Raw genomic sequence first — 19582 nt, forward strand, 5'->3', positions numbered from 1 at the left:
GTAATCAATTTCATCTTATTTCTCTGAGAATATTAACCTTTTTAAAAGTTTTCTTCTGGTCCCTATATTATGTCTGCTTCTATTTAATTCTTCTTCTTCTTCTTCTTCTTCTTCTTCTTCTTCTTCTTCTTCTTCTTTTTTAAAGAAGCTCTATTCTTTTTCTCATACTGATTGTAATTTTAGATGGCAGCTGTTTCTTGGAATGGTTGTAGTATTTCTCTCCCTGTCACACAAATACACACGTACACATACTCCAATGCAACGAGTAATTCTACCAGTTAAAAACAGAAACATGAAATTCGGTAATGTGTCAAATAAGGGTTACAGACAGGTCAACAAGAAGGCACAAATGAAGACCACTCGGAATAAGCAACATAGCAGAAAGGTATTTTTATTCAAAGGATATGTCTGGCTTATATTCATCCACAGAAGCTTTTCATTCTATGAATTTAAAGAACACCAATTCTAAACACAAAATGTTCTACTTAAAAAAATTTTCCCTTCTTTCCAATTCAGCTATGACTCTAAAGAAATAGAGACACAATAGTTATTAAGGAGGCAGGAAACCCTTTCAGCTAACCAACTTTTACATACTGTTCCTTATGGTCAAAATGTTGACCACATTGTGGTAACTCTTTTTGACTTTATGACCTTATTACTAAGACCATCAATTATATTCACCGTTATTTGAGCAGAGGAACTGCTTGAATGCCAGAAGACTGCTCTACAGTGCTATTTAACTTTTCCCAACAGAGGCTCGTTGAAGCTAGGAGTTTGGTAAAATGTTTTACCTAACCTTGCAAAGATACTTCCCAGTAAATATTTGAAGTATATAAATACCTCTAAGAAAAGTCTTAAAAAATGTGTGCAACTCCCCAAAATTAAGCCATCTCAATTATATAATCACATTTAAAGTAAAATATTACCAGGGGACCTGGGTGGCTCAGTCAGTTAAGTGGCTACCTTCAGCTCAGGTCATAATCTCAGGGTCATGAGATCGAGTCCCACATCAGGCTCCCTGCTCAGTAGGGAGTCTGTTTCTCCTTCTCCCTCTGCCTGCCACGCCCACTGCTTGTATTCTCTCACTCATGTGCACTCTCTCAAATAAACAGTGCTCGCTTCGGCAGCACATATACTAAAATCAAATAGATAAATAAAATCTTTTTTAAAAATTAAAGTAAAATATTGCCATGAGTTCTAACAAAGGTAATAATGTGACCATAAACTAAGGCAGTTCAAATATTCTTTCTTGGGGCGGCCCGCGTGGCGCAGCGGTTTAGCGCCGCCTTCAGCCCAGGACGTGATCTTGAAGACCGGGGATCGAGTCCCACGTCGGGCTCCCTGCATGGAGCCTGCTTCTCCCTCTGCCTGTGTCTCTGCCTCTGTGTGTATGTGTCTCTCATTAATAAATAAATAAAATCTTAAAAAAAAATTCTTTTTTTTTAAAGATTTAATTTATTTATTTTAGAGATACTGAGAGAGCATGGGGAAGGAGGAGGCAGAGGGAGAAAGAGAGACAGAATCTCAAGCAGACTCCCTGCTGAGCACAGAAGACAATGCAGGGCTGTAATCCATGACCCTGTGATCATGATCTGAGCCAAAATCAAGACTCGAACACTTAACCAACTGAGCCACCCATGTGCCCCAGTTCAAATATTCTTTATCTTCCTAAACTAAGCCTATTTCCAAAGGCAACATATTTTTTTAAAGAATATGCACAGCATCATATTTTAGAAAAGGCTGCTACTACATCATACAGTAAAATTTAAAACCATGTCCCATTTATTATTTACTCTGTGGTGGAGTAGGAATGAGGAAATAAAATATACAGAAAGAGCAAAGTTTTGGAATCAGCCAGAGCAGATCAGTACTACTTATAAGAAGTGTAACCTTGAGTGATTTGTCCAACCCTGCTAAGTCTTCTGTTTTGTTTTCTATAAATTGGGAATAATAGTTCCTATTCTGTGGAGTTATTGTGAGGAATGAGATAATATGTGGGCAAATTTAACGTTGTACCTTCTTAACAAATTATATGTGCATTGTTCTTAGGCCTTGGATCCTGCTACCTCACCCTCTTTGTTTCTCTCCCCACTTTAAAGAGAGATGAAAGGAACAAAGAAGAGGTCGGTATAAATTACCACTAAAGTCAACATACTCTGAGATTCTAAGATTCAAGAGTACCAGAGAACATAGGTCATTTTCATTCTTGCTATACAAATAAGTCTTTAAAAATACATTAAGTGGAGGCATTTGAAAATAGGGGTGAAATTTGGGTTTCACATAAAAAAATATATGTTATATTTTAAATGTGTTAACACCTATACTTAACAGTAATCATACACTAAATTATATATGTAAGAGCCAAAGGCGAGAAAGAAAGCTATAAAATGAAATGGGTGAATCCACACTGGTAGAAAAAACATGGTTTGGGTGTCTAAACAAACTCTCTCTCTCTCTCTCTCTCTCTCTCTCTCTCTCTCTCATACACACACACACACACACACACACACGCGCGATATGTGTGAGGCAATGACAGTACCCAATGCTGCTCTCACACTCTTCCACTCACACATTCTCAGAAAACACTATTTGTTTTTGATGTATTCACTCTAGTAGCAAAAATAAACACTTCCATAATGGAATATACAGAAATAGCTGCAGATGCTTCAAAAAATATATTTCATCTTGGAAAAGAATACCACATTTCTCATCTGATCATTTGTGATTACAATAGACTGGCTAGCAGTTGAGTCTGTACAGAAATAATTTAAAGTCACTCTAATAGTTTTACAGAGAGTCTCCAAATTTGTCAGAAACCAGGCAGCCTACAAAATGATTGATATAAAGCCTAAATAAAAACAACTGATTGAAGGAAAAGTCGGTGATAGTTTTCATATGTAAATTTTGGCATTCCGTCTTCTTTTTAATTGATACCATTAAATTGGTGTTTCATAGGTCAGAGGATTTTATGACTGTACACCAAAAATGTTGTTTATAACGCCATTTACAGGGAACTACCCGCAAATATTTTCTAATATATTTTTTCCTTTTGTCCGATTCAAATTGTTATTGCTTCATTTTTTCCCCCATTTAAGCCCAATTTTGTTTTTATTTACTTCCACTTCCTTTCTTTGCCCTTCAACAAGAGGAAGTCCCTTATAAAGTGTGTCCCAGTCTTTTTGGAATTTAGGTAGCACTAAATTACTTTAATCTGCAAGCATACTAAAGAACAAAAGAGGGAAATAAACATAGCAAACCAGGTGGTAGGAGATAAATATCCTTATATACACAGAGAGCATTACCTCCTCACTGTCCCCCCCTCCACAAAATCCCATAAATAGCGTGGCCAAGGCTTATTTATAGAAAGGACAAAGGGTAACACAGGATAAAAATGAAAATACAGCCAAAGAAGCCTCTTAGTCTCTTCTGGCCTAATTTAAATAGGGTTACTCAAGTTCATGGATTGGTAATGGATGATGTTGTGAAATGAGGATGAATCAAAGAGTCATCCCCGAAATATTGTTTTATCCTAAGAATGGACTATATCATATGTTTTGTCCTAAAAGACATGACTCACAGGGAGCCCATGATTCCTTTTCCTTTCTTCCCTGAAATCTGAGCAAACCCAAAAGGGCAGAGTGGAGGAGCCACGCATCCAGAGTCCCACTTCAGGGGGTTGTTACCAGATGTGACTTGTCACCTGACTTCTGGGTCTCAGCTTCCTCATCTGTGAAGTGGGGATAATTACACCTAACCACCTCACACAGCTACCATAGGATCAAATGAGGTAAGAGATCTGAAAGCACTTTGAACCCAACTTCTACTGATTCCACCTTCTTTCTCTCAACTGTGGTCTTCCCATCACCATCGTCGTTACTCTAACTCAGACTGCCAACATTTTTTCCTAGGCTTGATCACCGGTTTACAAATATCAGATCACATACGTGTCCAATCATGGGGACAAGGGGGACAAAACAGGGCCATTTAGTATGTTTTTCATCAAGCTAAATATATTCCATTTAGATAGCTAACATTTATTTGAGATTCTCCTGTGTGAGTGGGGTGTGTAGATTTGTGGATATGTCCTTTACTTTATGAAATGATACTGATAGGTGGTTTTTGTTTGTTTGCTTAATGTCTCTACTTAACAAAATGAAAAGGTCAGCAACTCTATTATGTTGAGCCTCAACATTTAAAAAAGAAGTTTGCTGGTTCATAAAATCCGTAAGTCTGAGTACCACCAGTCTATATTATCCTGACAAACAAAACTATTCCAACAAATTGATCTCCCAGTCTTCAGCTTTCATTTCCAATTCAGCTACCGTAGTGTGTTCTCTTCACCACAGTGAAAATGATCAAACTGAAACAAATCTAGTCCTGTTGTATCCGTGCTCAAAATGCTTTCCTTGCTCCCACATCCTCAAGTTGGCTGACAAAGACCCTACCTCACCTCCTGCCCTGCTCCCTTGTACTCTACACAGCAATCATGTTTTGTGATGGCTCGTGTCACCTCTAGACTTTTGCACCAGAATAGTCTCCCACCTAACTCACCTCTTCTTTCCCAGCTAATTTTTTTTTTTGTAATGTAAAGATACTCCATGGTATCTTTCTTTCTTTTTTTAATTTTACTTATTTATTCATGAGAGACACAGAGATAGGGGCAGAGACATAGGCAGAGGGAGAAGCAGACTCCCTACAGCGAGCCTGACGCGAGACTCAAACCCAGGACCCCAGGATTATGATCTAAGCCAAAGACAGACGCTCAACCACTGAGCCACCCAGGGGCCTCCTAGCTAAATATTGTGTATCTTTCTGTTCAGCCATTATCTTTCTTGCTCTGGGATGTCTTCCTTGATTTGCCCAAGCCAGGTTACATGTACCTTCCATGTGCTCTTATAGCAATGCCAACTTGCCTCACTGTAGAACTTCATCCAAACGCTGATAAATGTTTACTGGGCTTCTGCTATATGTCAGGGACTGCTATAAATACTGGAGACATAGCCCATCCCCAAGGAGCTGACATGTTAGTAAGAGGAAACAGACTAGAAATTAAAATTCAAAATAACAGAGAAGTAAAATATCTGGTGATTGCTCATCATCATAGCCACCCAGCACAATGCCTAGCTCCTAGCTAATGCTCAAAAGATATCTTTTAATGAGTAAGTGGCAGCAGTGTCAAAAAGTGCTACACAGATGTGAAGGACTGACCTCCGTGAGCATGGGTTCCTACTGGTACATTAAAACCTCTTCTTCAAGCCTGGCCTGAGCTTTCAGAAGCCTCAAAGCATGCTGTGTCAATCACACCAGGGCACTCACTATTCCAAGACTTGGTTTAATACTTAGCAAAAGTGGTAATTTTACCAGTAATTTTCAGATCAAATGAGTTAAGCACTGAAGTCTCAAAAGTCCCTACTTGGCAGAGTAGGCATCTTCCTCAAACTCAAAACACAAAATTAAAAGAAAGCCAGTGCCTTATATGGTGCACACACCAGAATGCTGGCTTCATGCTATATCAAAAAGGTTAATACTGGAAAAGTCAATAACTGCCACGAACAAGGACCCTGTCAGATCTCTGTCAGGGCATAATCCCACCTGAGTTATCACTTGCTAAAGTGAATTAAAATCAAGAAAGTAAACATTTAATGAATATTCACTTGCCTTTGGTTGAAGAAAGGGCTTAGACATAAGCTTTCCTTTAATTAAAAATAAAAGTAACCCAGAAAGCTGAAATGAGATCTGAGGAACACTCAACAGGGTCCACGAGTCAGCATAAGAAAGAGTTGGCAATACTGGCGTCAAACTGCCCCAGGGTGTGACTATAACACCATTTTGTTGATGCAAAGATTTGGAAAATAGATTTTCTTGAAAGAACTAGGCCTAACATCTCCAATACCAAGCATGAGCCAAAAAATAAACCTGGTACAAAGGTACCCAGTGGTTCTGAAAATAGCTTGCTGTCTTCACAGACTGCAAATATGTCAAGCCCTGGGCCTGCGACGTGCACCAATCAATCAACCAACTGACAAACACGTATTAAGTACTGGGCTAAGTGCTCTGGAAGACTCTAGCACATATAAGTTACAATTCTAAGCCTCACGGAACTTAAAAGCTCAAGTTTAAAAAACAAGACAGAAATCCATGGAAAAACAAAAACAAACTATGATTGAAGGACTGGCATGGCAGGAGCCAAAGAAGTGGTATGACCTTGCTCCAGAAGCTGAAGAAGAAGGGAGAACCTACAGAGGAATGTTCAGGAAAGGCTAGTTTCACAAGAAGCGAGGCAGCCAGGGGGTTGACAGATTTAAGAAAGCAGAGGAAGAGAGGTCCTCAACTAGTCTGAGTGAGCGTTGGCCTTGCAGCATGGTCAGGGAGTTTCTGGGGAGTAAAGAGTTTGAGGGAGGAGGAAGAGAGTGTGTGCAGGAGAAGGGGATAGCGTGAGGACTCTGCTGAGGCAGAGAATGTGTGAGGCCTGCCTGGGGCAGTGGAAAGGGCTGGAACAAAAAGTCTCCTGTGGAAGAGAATAGGCTGGTCTGTGGAAGGCCCTGAATGCCAAGCTAGTGAATTTAAACCATATTTCTCAAATACTGGAAAGCGGCTTAAAGTTTTGGCAAATGAGTAACATGATGAATTGTGTTTGGGTTTGTCCTAAACATTTTCACATAAGTCTACACTGCCCATACAAAAGAATTAAAAAAAGAATTTTTCTAAACAATGTTTGAAAGTTTAAAAAACAGTATATTTTCGCGGATATTTGAGTAAAATCCTATCACTGTGCTAAGTTTTAGATTATTCAGTAAATCACACATAGTTGAGAAAATGCAGCAACCATTGAAGGGTCCATTTAACTTTATTTTTAAAGATTTTATTTATTTATTTGACAGAAGGGGGGAGAGAGAGAGAGAGAGAGAGAGAGAGAACAAGCAGAGGGAGCAGCAGGCAGAGGGAGAGGGAAAAGCAGGTTCTACATAGAGCAGGGAGCCTGATGTGGGGCTCAATCTCAGGACCCTGGAAGCACTACCTGAGCCAAAGGCAGATGTTTAACTGACTGAGCCACCCAGGCGCCCCTGAAAAGTCCATTTTAAACAGCACTGAAAAGTGACTTTGAAAGGCAAAACTATTCCTTTACTACGCCCACTCCCTTACTTCACCCACCCCCAACCTGACTAGGGTCTTTATTTTGCTTTAAGTGTTACAGATTTCCTTATGTACCTAGAAGGAAGAGCTGTTAGTCATCAATCTGGATGGTGTATGTTAATAGGGCCTTTGTTCAGAAATTTTAATAACAGGTTTGAGCCTTAGATGAATGTAAAATGAAATTATTGGAGGGGACTTTCTCTCTGCTAATCTGCCAACTCAGCAGGACCACGGGCTTTCAAAACTGTTCCTGTGTGCATCATTGGCGAGGCTGTTTCTACCCTGGTGTATGAGGCATGGCCGACCCGAGTTTACTCCTACTTTGCTTCTCTGGCCTGATCTTGGGCTGCCCTGTACCACTTAACTTCCAAAAAGGTTCTGCAATCAAAGGCCCAAAGATGCTCAAATGTAATTTTGGCAGTTTCATACCTCTTAGAGGCTCTTGCCTCAACAAAGGCAGCATGACTGCACTGGCTTGTGCTCGCTCCAGGCAACCCCAGGGCTTTACCACCTTTGACCCCCATAAGCTGGGTAAAGGGAACACAGAGTTTAAAGCCAAGCTTTAATCTACCTGAAAGTTTACGAAATAATTTTACTCTGGGAGGTGATTATCTGGGGGAGGCTGCTGAACCAAAGGTATTTTGGGCTACGTTTTATACTTGACACATTAATACTATAATCATTATCATATAGATACTAGCATTTAAAAATTATGTAAACAAGGAACCAAACAGCCATAGTACCAGTTACAGACACTGGATTTTCAAAGTTTTCTGAGCACCAACAAAGCAAGGAGAAAACTCTGGTTAACAAAAGACCTGCTTTCTAAACCTTGGGATGTGTTCAGGCACTCTTCCACAGAAAATCTAAGATTCACACCAGTGTCACAAAAGGGAAAGTTGCTGACCAAAAAGGTCAGTAAAATCAATATGAAAAGTATAAAGAGAATTTCCCAGTGCAGTAGGATGAACAACTCCAAGTGCCTAAAAATCTCTGTCTTATCCCCAAAAGCACTACAAAGTGATGGCAAAATTTTTAATTCAAAAAAGGTAGAAGTATCTTTTTAATTTCAAAGTAAAATAAAGTTAACAACCTCCCCAACATATTCAAATGTTCAGATTCCTAAAGAAAAGCAGTAAATATAATATATATAATATTATTAAGGCAACATTTAATCGAAAGATGGAAGGAACTAAACTCAGTAGTTCGTTTTGGAAACAAGACCAAAGGGGCTTTGGTTTCTCTTAATTTCGGCCATTCTTTCATTCACTGAACCCTTATGCTATTAGAGGCACTATGTCTGGCATTGTGGGGATGAAAAGATAAATTTGGCCTTCAGGTCCCCTAAGTACAGGGATGGGGGCAAGTGGGGAGAAGCAGGAACCCCAAAACCATATCATAAAAACACACAACAACAAAAAGCCATCCTTTTTTGAAACCAGTCTCAAACATTAAAAGTCATTTGCTGTTGAAAATGCAAAGGTAACTATTCCCACAGAAAGACAATTATTTGGATAGAGACATGTGGTAAACATTTCCTAGGGAAGGAGCAAATGAAAAAAGGTCAAAGGTAAAAGTCAACTGAGAAGAGCTGCAACATCTTAGCAATTTACAAATTTAAAGGAGAGTACCCTTTGAAGGGTGGGGATACACACACCACCTCCATTCATTATAAACAGATTTAAGAGAGAATCTTTTCCTTCTCTGGGGTGAATACGGTAACATCTGTTTTCTTGTCAAAACAGCAACTGAGTTGATTCAAGAAAATATTCTCTCTCTCTTTTTAAAGTTGTTGGTGCATAATTACATGATTTCTCTTGAGCCCTGGCTTCCTTAAGACATGTTTATTCTGCACATCTGCTCTCCCCATACCTGATTACACAAAGGTATCATAAATAGCAAACCAACAGGTATAAAGAGACCAGCCCTCAAAACAGATCAAAGCAAATAGCCCGTGGAGTCCTTTGGAAATCTTGGCTGGCAGCTCTTGTAAATAAAAGTGCTTCTAAAGCAGAAAGCATTCAACTACCGTATTTATATAGGGCGTGATTGACAGGTCAGTTATTAACTGCATAAAAACACAGGCAATGTTAACTAGCAAGAATGTTTGTTCTAGCTGTTCTATCTGAAGGAAAATGAAATCCAAGATAGAATGGCCTGCTCTCTGTTTCTTTTAAGTATTTATTTTAGAACCGTGCAGTATAAAAGAATGTTTTTTCAAGTCAGTGAACTTAAGCTATTTTGCTTACTGTTCTGGAATTTAAGTATGTTGTTATAATTCTTTAGAAAACAAATGTTACATTTACTAAAGGCAAATTCCAATGGTGCACCATGATCTTTTCAAACCCTAAAAAACATTTTATTCATTTGAATTACTAAAATTAAAGAAATTTTACATTAATTAATGTCTCTTCCAGTAACTAAAGTATATCAAATCGGAGGATCAAAGAACAGGAAGGTTTCCTCCCACTGCTCCGGAAGAAGGCATGTGTTCCTTGAATTGCTTAGGGTAGCAAGTCTAAAATTCACCAAAAGGAGATAAGAATAAACTGGTTTGTATTTTATTACTATTATTTTTTATTACTAATATATCCTATCATGATCATTTACTTCAACATTGCACAATGCAATATATTTTGTTTTAAAAATTCTTTCAAAAAATGATGTCAGCTGTATACAGATATGTGGTCAGGAAATCCTCAAAATCCACTTTTGCATGCAATGGTTTTCATTCTTGAGGTTTAATATGATTAGCCCCCACTCCCATCCCAGTGGAAAGCAAAAATGCCACACTGTTTCTCCAGCTAAAAGAACAACTTCTATAATAGTAGCTTTAAGAAACTACATAGCAAAAAAAATCTAAAAACCTTGCATTTATCCAATCTATAATTTTAGTCTTCCATAAAATGAAATTTTTAAGGTAACAAGGAAGAAGTAGAGGGGAAAAGTTAGGAGGGGAAAGAAAAACCAAGTTTTCCCTTTTTGAATCAATCAGCCAATACTTTTAAGACTGAAATTATATTAAAGTTAGCATTTTCCAGGCGAATAAATGCTTATGAAGTAGACCATGTGTTTATGCACATGGCTGTTTATACATGTTTAATATCCTGTTGGAGAGCTTTTCCATGTAAACATAAGTTTTGTTAAATGTCTCTTGGATAAAATTAAAAAGCTTACTTCTTATCAAAATGTTTCACTCTTAGCAAAGGCTGCCATCATATGAGCTGAATTTCCAAACACAAAAGCGAACCCCAAATTCCCAGAAAACCCATCCTTCCTCATCAGTACATTTAATGTACCACAGTCTTGCTTCCTCTAGCATTCCTACAAGCAACAGTCTTTTAGAACACAGAATTCTTATGAAATAAATACACAGTCTTAGAACATGCCCTGGCTTCCTCCGATATCCACCCCTCCCCCTTCCCCCGCAGGACTGTATTTTCAAACTAGAATATTTGTTTTGACAGACTTCTGCTTGCTTAATTCTCTGGCAAAGGATTTCTTGCTCACCCTTTGCCAGTAATGAACATTTTGCCAGAAATATGCAACTTCTGGCATGACAAGAATAGGGGGGAAAAAAAAAGCCATGCCGGCAGAGACTAACTAAAGATAAAAGCAGGCACACTGGAGGAACAGAATCCTTTCCCTTAACATATTATAATTTCCTCTTGTTTTCCCTGCTCCTCATTATCATGAGGAAAACCTTCATTTGGCAGTTTCACATACCTTCCCTACGCTCTAGAAAGCAATGGGAAACTATTCCCTAAATCTTGGTTGCTAATTAAAGAACTACTTATCCAAATGAAAAACGTAGGTTAGCTAATCCTACTCAGAGAGTAAATCTCCAAAACAATTTCTTAATAATAGTTTATCAGGAAAATTAAAATCCATTGAACTTGTTTAATCCCAATGGAATACTTCTCTTTCATTATTTCTCCAGTTACATTTAAGGACCTAACACTCAAAAACTTAACAATGCAAGATGGCTCCACCTCCCAGCACTGAACTCGGAAGGGTTGGGCAGGATACCACACAGCTCTCCTCAGAGAGTTAAGGGTGTGGGTGAAGTGCCTCTTTCTGCAACTACCAAGATTCTTGGGAGAAGGAGTAGCCCACAGAGTAGATTTCCTGCATGGGTGGAGTCAGGCACTCTCCAAAAAAACAAAACAAAACAAAATACTCATGGTTCGTAGGAGAACAGACAAGCATGTCCCAAAGAATACCAGGTTGTTGAAATACTCAATCTCTGCTGAGAGATCCTCTTTCCTCCACAGGTCACCTAAACGATGATGCCCCAGGAGTCTACCTCATCCCTCTGGGTTATTTCATTCACTCCCCAGGCATAAAATACCATCTACACACGGACAAATCCTTGACGCTGCTCAGGACTCTCTCCTATGCTCCAGGCCCAGTATACTGAAATGCTTCATGAATATGTTTTCCATTGGATGTCCCTCAGGCATCTTGAAACACAGACTCCAAACTGAACTTGCTATCCACCAACCTCCCCCCACATCCTTCAACAACATGCTTATCCTCTGAAATCTTCACCTCTGCTGATGGCATCATCATTCCAATTATCCCACCATCTTTCCTCCTCCCCGGTCCCCTCATTTTTCATCAAGTCCTGTCAAATCTATTGTCTTAATTACTCTAATCAATGTCCCCTGTTCCGTCCTCCTTGCCCACCCCATTTCTGACCTAAATTATTTTTTTTACCACCCAGCCCACCCAGAATTTCCTCAAGTATGTTCTTTAAAACATAGTTCTTCCCAAGATACTCCATTAAAAAAGGATTCTATGATTCAATATTTTCAGTGAGTAACTGCACTGTGACTACAGAGTCACAGTACATACCAGCATATTAAAGTTTTCAAGAACCCCTGGCCTGAAGAAACATGTTCATACCGACCTTTCACCATCATCACTTCCTCTGGCTCCCTTTCCCCAACTGCTTTTCTTCACTTGGCTAACTTCTACTTATCCTTCAAGCTCAGACCTTTCCTCTTACAGGAAGGCCCCTGAGAATAGATACCTGTCCCTACGCTGTGCTTCCAGATCTCTCCTTGCACGCCCCTATACAGAACCTTCATGTTAATGGCATGCAGTCTGGAGAATGCCTCCTGTACTTGGTTGTGAGACCCCTGAGGGGAAAGACTCTCTGACTGACTTATCTTCCAAAGTCCAGCAGGTTATCTGGCACGTGGCAGTGAATTAATAAACCCTATTGAGTAAATGAATGCTAACAATACCTAAATGTGTTATCATTTATTCTGTGGCAGGCATCTGCTAATCTCCTTGCATGTATTAACTCATTTAACCCACCCAAAGATCCTAGGAGGTGAGTGCTAGTATTTTTCCCATTTGACACATGGGGCAACCAAGGCAGGAGGAGTGAATATGTTTCATTTTTCCTCCCATACAATCTTATTTTCTCATTTCCAGCAGCATAAACATGAGTATTTTTACCCTGCTTCTTAGGAAAGAGGATGTGATCAAACCAATGGAAAGCTGGCAGAACACTGTTACTTTTAGAAATACTGTTGTTATAGAACAAAAAAGCTTTAGTATAAAGGGAAAATAACTAGAATTAGGACTCTTATCTGAATTTGAAGACCAGCTCTGTTTCATATTAGAAGATATGAGACATGTAGCAAATTAATAATCTAAATTCCAACGGTTACTTAAAATGAGGACAGTTATACTTATCTTATTGAATATTCCTACCATAATTACATGAGGTAAGTATATGAAAGTTCTTTGCAGCGTTTAGGTCATAAAATTGAGAATACTGATATCATTACTTTCACAAACAATATAATGGAATGATGTCTGACCTCCCTACTAGCAAATATTTATAATTGGTTACTATGGATTTCTATTTTTATTTTCCTTATGGATAAACTGGTCCAAATAATTGGAAAAGCTTTCAAATCTACATGGAGATTTCTACTGCAAGTTAAAAAACATTCTACTAAATTGAACCAATTGAACTACATCTGTTTTGAGGCTCACAGTATAAACTTGGAAATAAGGAAAAATCATTGAGTATTAATAAAAAAAAGCTTGACAAAAGTCTTAAAAATTTCAACAAAACCACGACCAGCATAACCGACTAAATTATCTACACTGTAGAGACTGTCTACACTCTCCTGTCATTAATGGAATCTTATATAATATAGCCAGTGCTCTCAGCCCTACAAACTATGAACAGCTCAGTAGATAAATCTCAATAAGCCTCCACATCAAACAGACTGGAAGAAATCAAAAGACCGCTGAGCTAAGCCAGACCAGGCTGATATTTTGGTTTATTGGTTAACTGTTATGTTTGGAAAGGCATAAAGCTTAATTGCGAGACTTGAGGTGTATGTCAAAAATGCCTGACTTAAGTAGAAATTCTGATCATAGCATCTGTCACTAGTTAAAATACATGGAGATCTTTATCCAGGCTATTTTTTTGTTGTTTATGTTTTCAATAAATGAAAATAACCCAGTCACATGGTGACTAAATATGAATCATTGTTTCAACTTTTTGAGAAGGTTGGAAATACCAGGTGTAAATTAGGGACTAACACTGTTGTTAATCCAAGGCATGTAAAAGTTAAAAAGGGGAAAAATCTGGTTTAGTTTATGACTTCTTGTGGTATTAACCATAGGTTTCTCACAAATACTAATGAATGCAACATTTTGAAACACTATATGGAAAAGTGAAATCCGGTGGTGTTATTTGGATATTTTTACCATTTTCTACTGAATAACTAACTCCATTTGGCTGAGTGAGTAACAAAACTAAACATTTCTTAAAAGGCCCTAGGAGAAAGTAATTTTTCCTAGTAAAGGTTCTATTTAAAGACGGCAAATGAGGTGCTCATCACTGCTACCAAAGCTACTCAACCATACTCAACACATCAGTATTTCCTCGGTGCTTTAGGACATGCAACAAACTTAAAAGACAAGCCCTCTCCTTCAGAACTTGGAATTGAGTTCAGAGTCCACAACTAATTCACAAGAAGCAATAGCAACACAAGAAAGAGAGCATGCCCCATCTGTGGTACCTCAGGGAAAGTCCTAAAGAAAGGGAGCGCAATGAGTCCAGGGATGACCCGTTTATTCGTTCAGCTAATTTAAAGACAATTCTCACTAAATGCTCACCAAGCCTAGACCCTTTATAAGCCTTTGTGACATTTACTCCTATTTACTCCTCATAATGACTCTGGAGATAGGTCCTGTTACCATCCCCAATATATGATGATGCTGAGATAAACTCAGACTTGAGGGACTAAATAACTAGCCCAAAGTCTGAGCTGGAAGTTCAATGCAGACCTGTCTAACTCAACATGCATTTTCTGAGCGAGGTCAATGTATCACTTCTTTGTCCCCTATATAAGGCACTGGGGTAAAAAGGAGCATCAGACACAAGCCTTGCTATCAAGAAAGCCACAGTCAGGTTAGGGAGAACTTCCTGGAGGAAAAAAGATTCAGGCTTAACCCCCACAGAATGGGAAAAGCTAGCAGACTGTAAATAGAAGAGAAGGGACTGGTTACTCCAGAGGAGAAAAAGCAGGCACAAAAGCAACAAAAAAGAAAATCATACCATATTCAAAGGATCAGTAGGGAGATTAGCTTGGTTGGAGTATACGTATTTGTTGATAGTTGGTAGGAGTTTAATAAATATTTGTGGGTTTGAATAATAGGAGATAAGGTGAAAAGGGCAAGTCCAAATTAACATAGGGCCTTGAAACTAAGCTGAAGAAAATACAATCAATTAGTTAATAAATTATGTGGGCCAGTGTCCAACCCCACTCCTAATAAAAGCAACAGAAATTGAAACAACATGGTAATTTCCCCCTCACATTCTCTTAAACTTGCATTAGAGATTAATGATACCCACTACTGGGAAGATTACACATGCTAGTGAATTTATAAATTGTATCTTCTTATTTATTTTTTAATTTATTTTTTTAAAGATTTTATTTATTATTTATTCACGAGAGACAGAGACAGAGAGGCAGAGACACAGGCAGAAGGAGAAGCAGGCTCCATGCAAGGAGCCTGATGTGGGACTCGATCCCGGACTCCAGGATCATGCCCTGGGCCAAAGGAAGGCGCTCAACCACTGAGCCACACTGGCGTCCCTGTATCTTCTTTTTTTTTTTTAATTTTTATTTATTTATGATAGTCACACACACAGAGAGAGAGAGAGGCAAAGACATAGGCAGAGGGAGAAGCAGGCTCCACGCACCGGGAGCCCGAAGTGGGATTCAATCCCGGGTCTCCAGGATTGCGCCCTGGGCCAAAGGCAGGCGCCAAACCGCTGCACCACCCAGGGATCCCTCCCTGTATCTTCTTATTTAAAAGAAGCCTAACCATGAGTTTTCTGGAATGTTTACATTCTTGAACACAGTATTTCCATTTCTGATAATTTAACCCAAAGAAATAATCCAAAAACACAAGTAAAGCTAAAATGCATGAGGATATACCCTGTACCACTTTTTATATGTGGAAAACTTTGGGTGGAAAGTAAATGCTCAGTGTTAGGCAGTTGATTAAAACAAAAAGGAAAAAGTTTAACAAAATAGGAAAGGCCGATGAAAGGGGTATGGGCTTTAGACCAGAGGCAACAGTGAGCTAGTGAAAATTCCTGAGTAGGAAGGTGAAACGGGAAACTGTTTTTCAAGAAGATCGGTTTACCGAGCAATCTGAAAACACACAAATAGAATCTAAAGACTAGTTATACTGTAATAGCCAGAAATTACACCAGGTAAGATAACCTTACATATTAAAACACTTTGTAAATAAAAGTACTCAGCACACAATTATTAATAATATATATATATATATTAAAACAAACAAACAAACCCTAGGAGGGGGAAATTAAATATTTAATAATAAGAGAAATTTTAAGTAAATCATGGTTTGTCCATTAAAGGAATGCTACTTTGATTGATACTACACATGAAACCCTGAAAAATGATTACATTTCATTTTGGTGAGGGGCAGGAGCAGGAAGAGATTTCTAGAGACAGAAACCTCCACAGAAAATGCCATGGATCCCATGGAATTCAATTTTCATGGGTGAGCCAAACGGTTTGGCAGTGCACGGCAGAACAATTCTGAAGGCAATTAGGGCTGAAAACAAGCAAGTATTTAAGAATGGTATGTCCATCTGTGGAAAGGCCACAACTGATAAATGATCATATGCCAACTGAAATACATTCTTCCCAAGGCATAAATCTATTTACTTCCCCACTGAAACATTATACTTTCACAATGATAAAAAACTGAAGCCTCTATTACAATATTTGTAACTAATCAAAATGAGAGCACACACACCACCCCGAGAAATTCTCCTTTATTGCCCTAACATGTTGAAGGTAATGGAAAAGTTGGTTTACTGAAAGCATAAAGGAAAAAAGAGATGATGACTTGTGCTATGTGTCTGGGGAAAACTGGATACTCACCACTTTTATTTTAGAAGTCAGTGACACTGTTTTTTTAGCACACAGAATCTGATTTCTGAATATAGACAGAGGAGGCAGACCGCCAATACTGCTTTAATGTTTAATGTGAGGATCTGAATTGCTGATTGTCCTATAGATAGGACAAAAGAAGGTAGTAAGATAAAGAAGTGATCAGGTGAGCTGTTCCTGCCTGAACGGCAGAAGAACTGAGAAGGGGAGGGCAGTGGCATTTATAGGGGCCACATGTTTGAAGAGGGTAAGGAAGAGCCCGCAGAGGTGCAATCACACAGCGGCATGAAAGTGAAGAGGCACAGGAGTGGGGCAGGCAGCCTCCTCCCCCGGGGAGACGAAGTGAGTTAAGAGAGTACTAAAGGCTTTCCACCTTGCAGTACAGGTGAGTCTTATCTCTTCAACTGTTCTTCAGATATTTAGATCACATTTTATAAATGTCTGTATTCCTCTCAGTACTCAGAGTCTTGCCTAAGTAAGCATTTTTGTTGAAATAGTGATTAAGGGAAAAAAAGATCGGGTCACCTAAACAGGCCACCAGTTATGGCCAGAACCAATGGCTGAGGAGGAGTTTGACTGCAGGGGGTAAAAGAGAGGATCAAGTGGGTTAAGGGGAGGAAGTGTGTAACTGACCATTTATATGTATCTAGATCAGTTGTCCATAGCTTGAGTGATCACAGAGATAAACATGAGAAAGAGATGTACTCAGAGCGATGGATGGCTCTAGAATTGTGTTTATAGGGTAGAACACTCTAGACCTCCAAGATTCAGCAAATGAATCACACCTAATGGTCCTCATCAAACATAGCCAGTCTGACTCCATCTTCTGTCCAGCCAAAAGGTTTGCCGTGACCCAGACAGCCTCATGGTCCACTCCTACAAAGGCTGTTTGTACAGAACAAAACAGTAACAATTTGAAGGAGAGAAAAGAAAGAAACTTGGCAGATAGAGAAAGTGAGACTGTTCAAAACAAATGGCCTAATTTGATTTCAGAGGCCAAAAAAGTACATCAAAATATGACACTGGGTTTAAATGAAATAGGGATTTTTGGTTAATAAATGAAAATAATTAAGTACCAATTCCAATAAATTTAGAAAGATCATCTGACTTCATAGGATTTGGCGACACAATAACATCAATGTTGTAATATACAGGTCAAATTCCAAAATGAATTCAAGTTCCTAATAAAAAACAGTGTTAGCATTCTGTCAGCTTGTTAGAGATTAGTCATGAACCAGGGAGACATTTCACATCGCAGAGTAGCATTTTTCTGACTTAGAAGTTAATTGTATTTTATTTGGAACCTCTATTTTAATGCTCTACAAAACTTTTTTCATGTGTAAAAGCATATACTTTGTTCTTGAGTAAAATTTTTATAATGCAAGCTTCCTTACAGTAATGAATTATATATAACCATATAGCCAGACACACTCGTACTACTTCATATCTTTTTTAAAATTACATGAAAGAATTGCATAAGGAAAAAAAAATCACATTTTCCTATTAGGCTAAAATACTACATATACTACTTATCTTCCTATTAAGCCGTTGTTCTTAATGAAAACATTTTCAAAGCTTTCGAAATAGCCTAGAAGAACGTAGCAGCAGACTTCATTAGTCGCCTACTAAAAATTCATTCCCCCACCCCATCCTTCCTTTTAACAGTATTTGAGTTTGGTTTGGTATATACCCTTCTCTGAGTATGCTGAATATGCTCTGATATGCTTCAGGGAAGATTGGCACCAACCCCAGACCCAACTGGAGAATCCTGATTAGTCTAAGATAATTATGGTGTATTCATTTCCCTTGTCAGGGATAAGTTGGGGCATGCTAAAATGTTAATTCTGGCCAAAAAGATGCAAAGGGAAGTCTGCAGGGTGTGGGATTGAGAGCATGGGAACATACAGGAGGTGGTGTTGTCACTTTTAAAAAGAGAGGTGCAAGGCCACTGGATATTGTGCCTAGACACTGTTGCATCTAGATGTGATAGCTGGAACTGCAGCTATCATGCAACCATGAAGGAAGCTTGCCTGCGGCCAATGTCATTACATCAAGGATGACACAGCAGAAAAATGAAAAAACCCGGGTCTTTGATGGTGTTATCAACCTAGAATGAATCAATTCCCCCTCAAAACTTCTTGGTTATATATGAGATAATAACTTCTCCTTATTCTCTAAATTTTGATTTTGGTTTTCTGTTACTTGCAGTCAAAAGCATTCTAACTGCTACAAGTCTGAAGTATTTCAAGTCTCTGTTTAAATTATAACAAATGGCTATTATTTGGGAGATGAACGACAACAACAGAATATGCTGCTTAATTTACTAGCTAGACATATAGTTTAAAGATAGAAAACTCAGCTATATGAGTAGATCCTAAAGCCTTACCTATTATACTTCAAAGCTGGTTACTCTTCTGTTCCCCTCTCCCTAACTACCCACTCTACACACACACATACACACACACACATACACACACACACACACAGAGGTACATACATCATATGCTAATGGCTTGGAATTGACCTCATCCTCATACTAATGATCTGGGAAAATGGACATCTTCTGACAAAACAGTAGAAGAGTCTAACATAGAATATAAAGTTTTCCCAAAGAGGCACTTTAAATATCCTAAGATTAGAAACAGTCTAAGATTATGAAATTTTCATGGATTCATATTTATGGATCATCTACTATATGTTAGGATGCCATTTTGAATTTTTATCTGAAAATCTGGAATAATTTATAGTATATCTAACTGCAAGTAAATGTACGTTTTTCTGTTCCTACTGAGGTATATCTGAAATATCTTCCTTTCTCACAAATAGTGCTGCTCCTGATGATCGGAACCATGTCTTCCACCTGCCTTGATCAGTTATCCGAAGTAGTCACTCCTAAAGTATATCTGATGGAACACAAGACGGTAATAAATGTTCTTTAAAAGAGAGAGAGGGGTGCCTGGGTGGCTCAGTGGGTTAAG

General features: G+C 38.6%; 1 protein-coding gene and 1 long non-coding RNA gene across 10 annotated transcripts in view; one reads left to right on the plus strand and one right to left on the minus strand.

The window, feature by feature from the left end:
• Positions 1 to 19582, minus strand: part of THADA (THADA armadillo repeat containing) — a 327892-nt gene that overhangs the window by 201379 nt on the left and 106931 nt on the right. The window lies entirely within an intron of this gene.
• The window catches only part of LOC129511836 (uncharacterized), a 132213-nt gene continuing 129335 nt past the window's right edge, over positions 16705 to 19582 (plus strand). For 2 of the 5 annotated variants that reach the window (XR_008664919.1, XR_008664920.1), the window contains exons 1-2: positions 16715 to 16989; positions 19431 to 19525. This is a non-coding gene — a long non-coding RNA (uncharacterized LOC129511836). Of the gene's footprint in view, positions 16990 to 19430; positions 19526 to 19582 lie in introns of all 5 variants that reach the window. The other 3 variants (XR_008664918.1, XR_008664921.1, XR_008664917.1) reach the window with 3 other exon arrangements.

The sequence above is a fragment of the Nyctereutes procyonoides genome, unplaced genomic scaffold, assembly GCF_905146905.1.
Source record: "Nyctereutes procyonoides isolate TBG_1078 unplaced genomic scaffold, NYPRO_anot_genome, whole genome shotgun sequence".
In the NCBI taxonomy this organism is placed as follows: domain Eukaryota; kingdom Metazoa; phylum Chordata; class Mammalia; order Carnivora; family Canidae; genus Nyctereutes; species Nyctereutes procyonoides.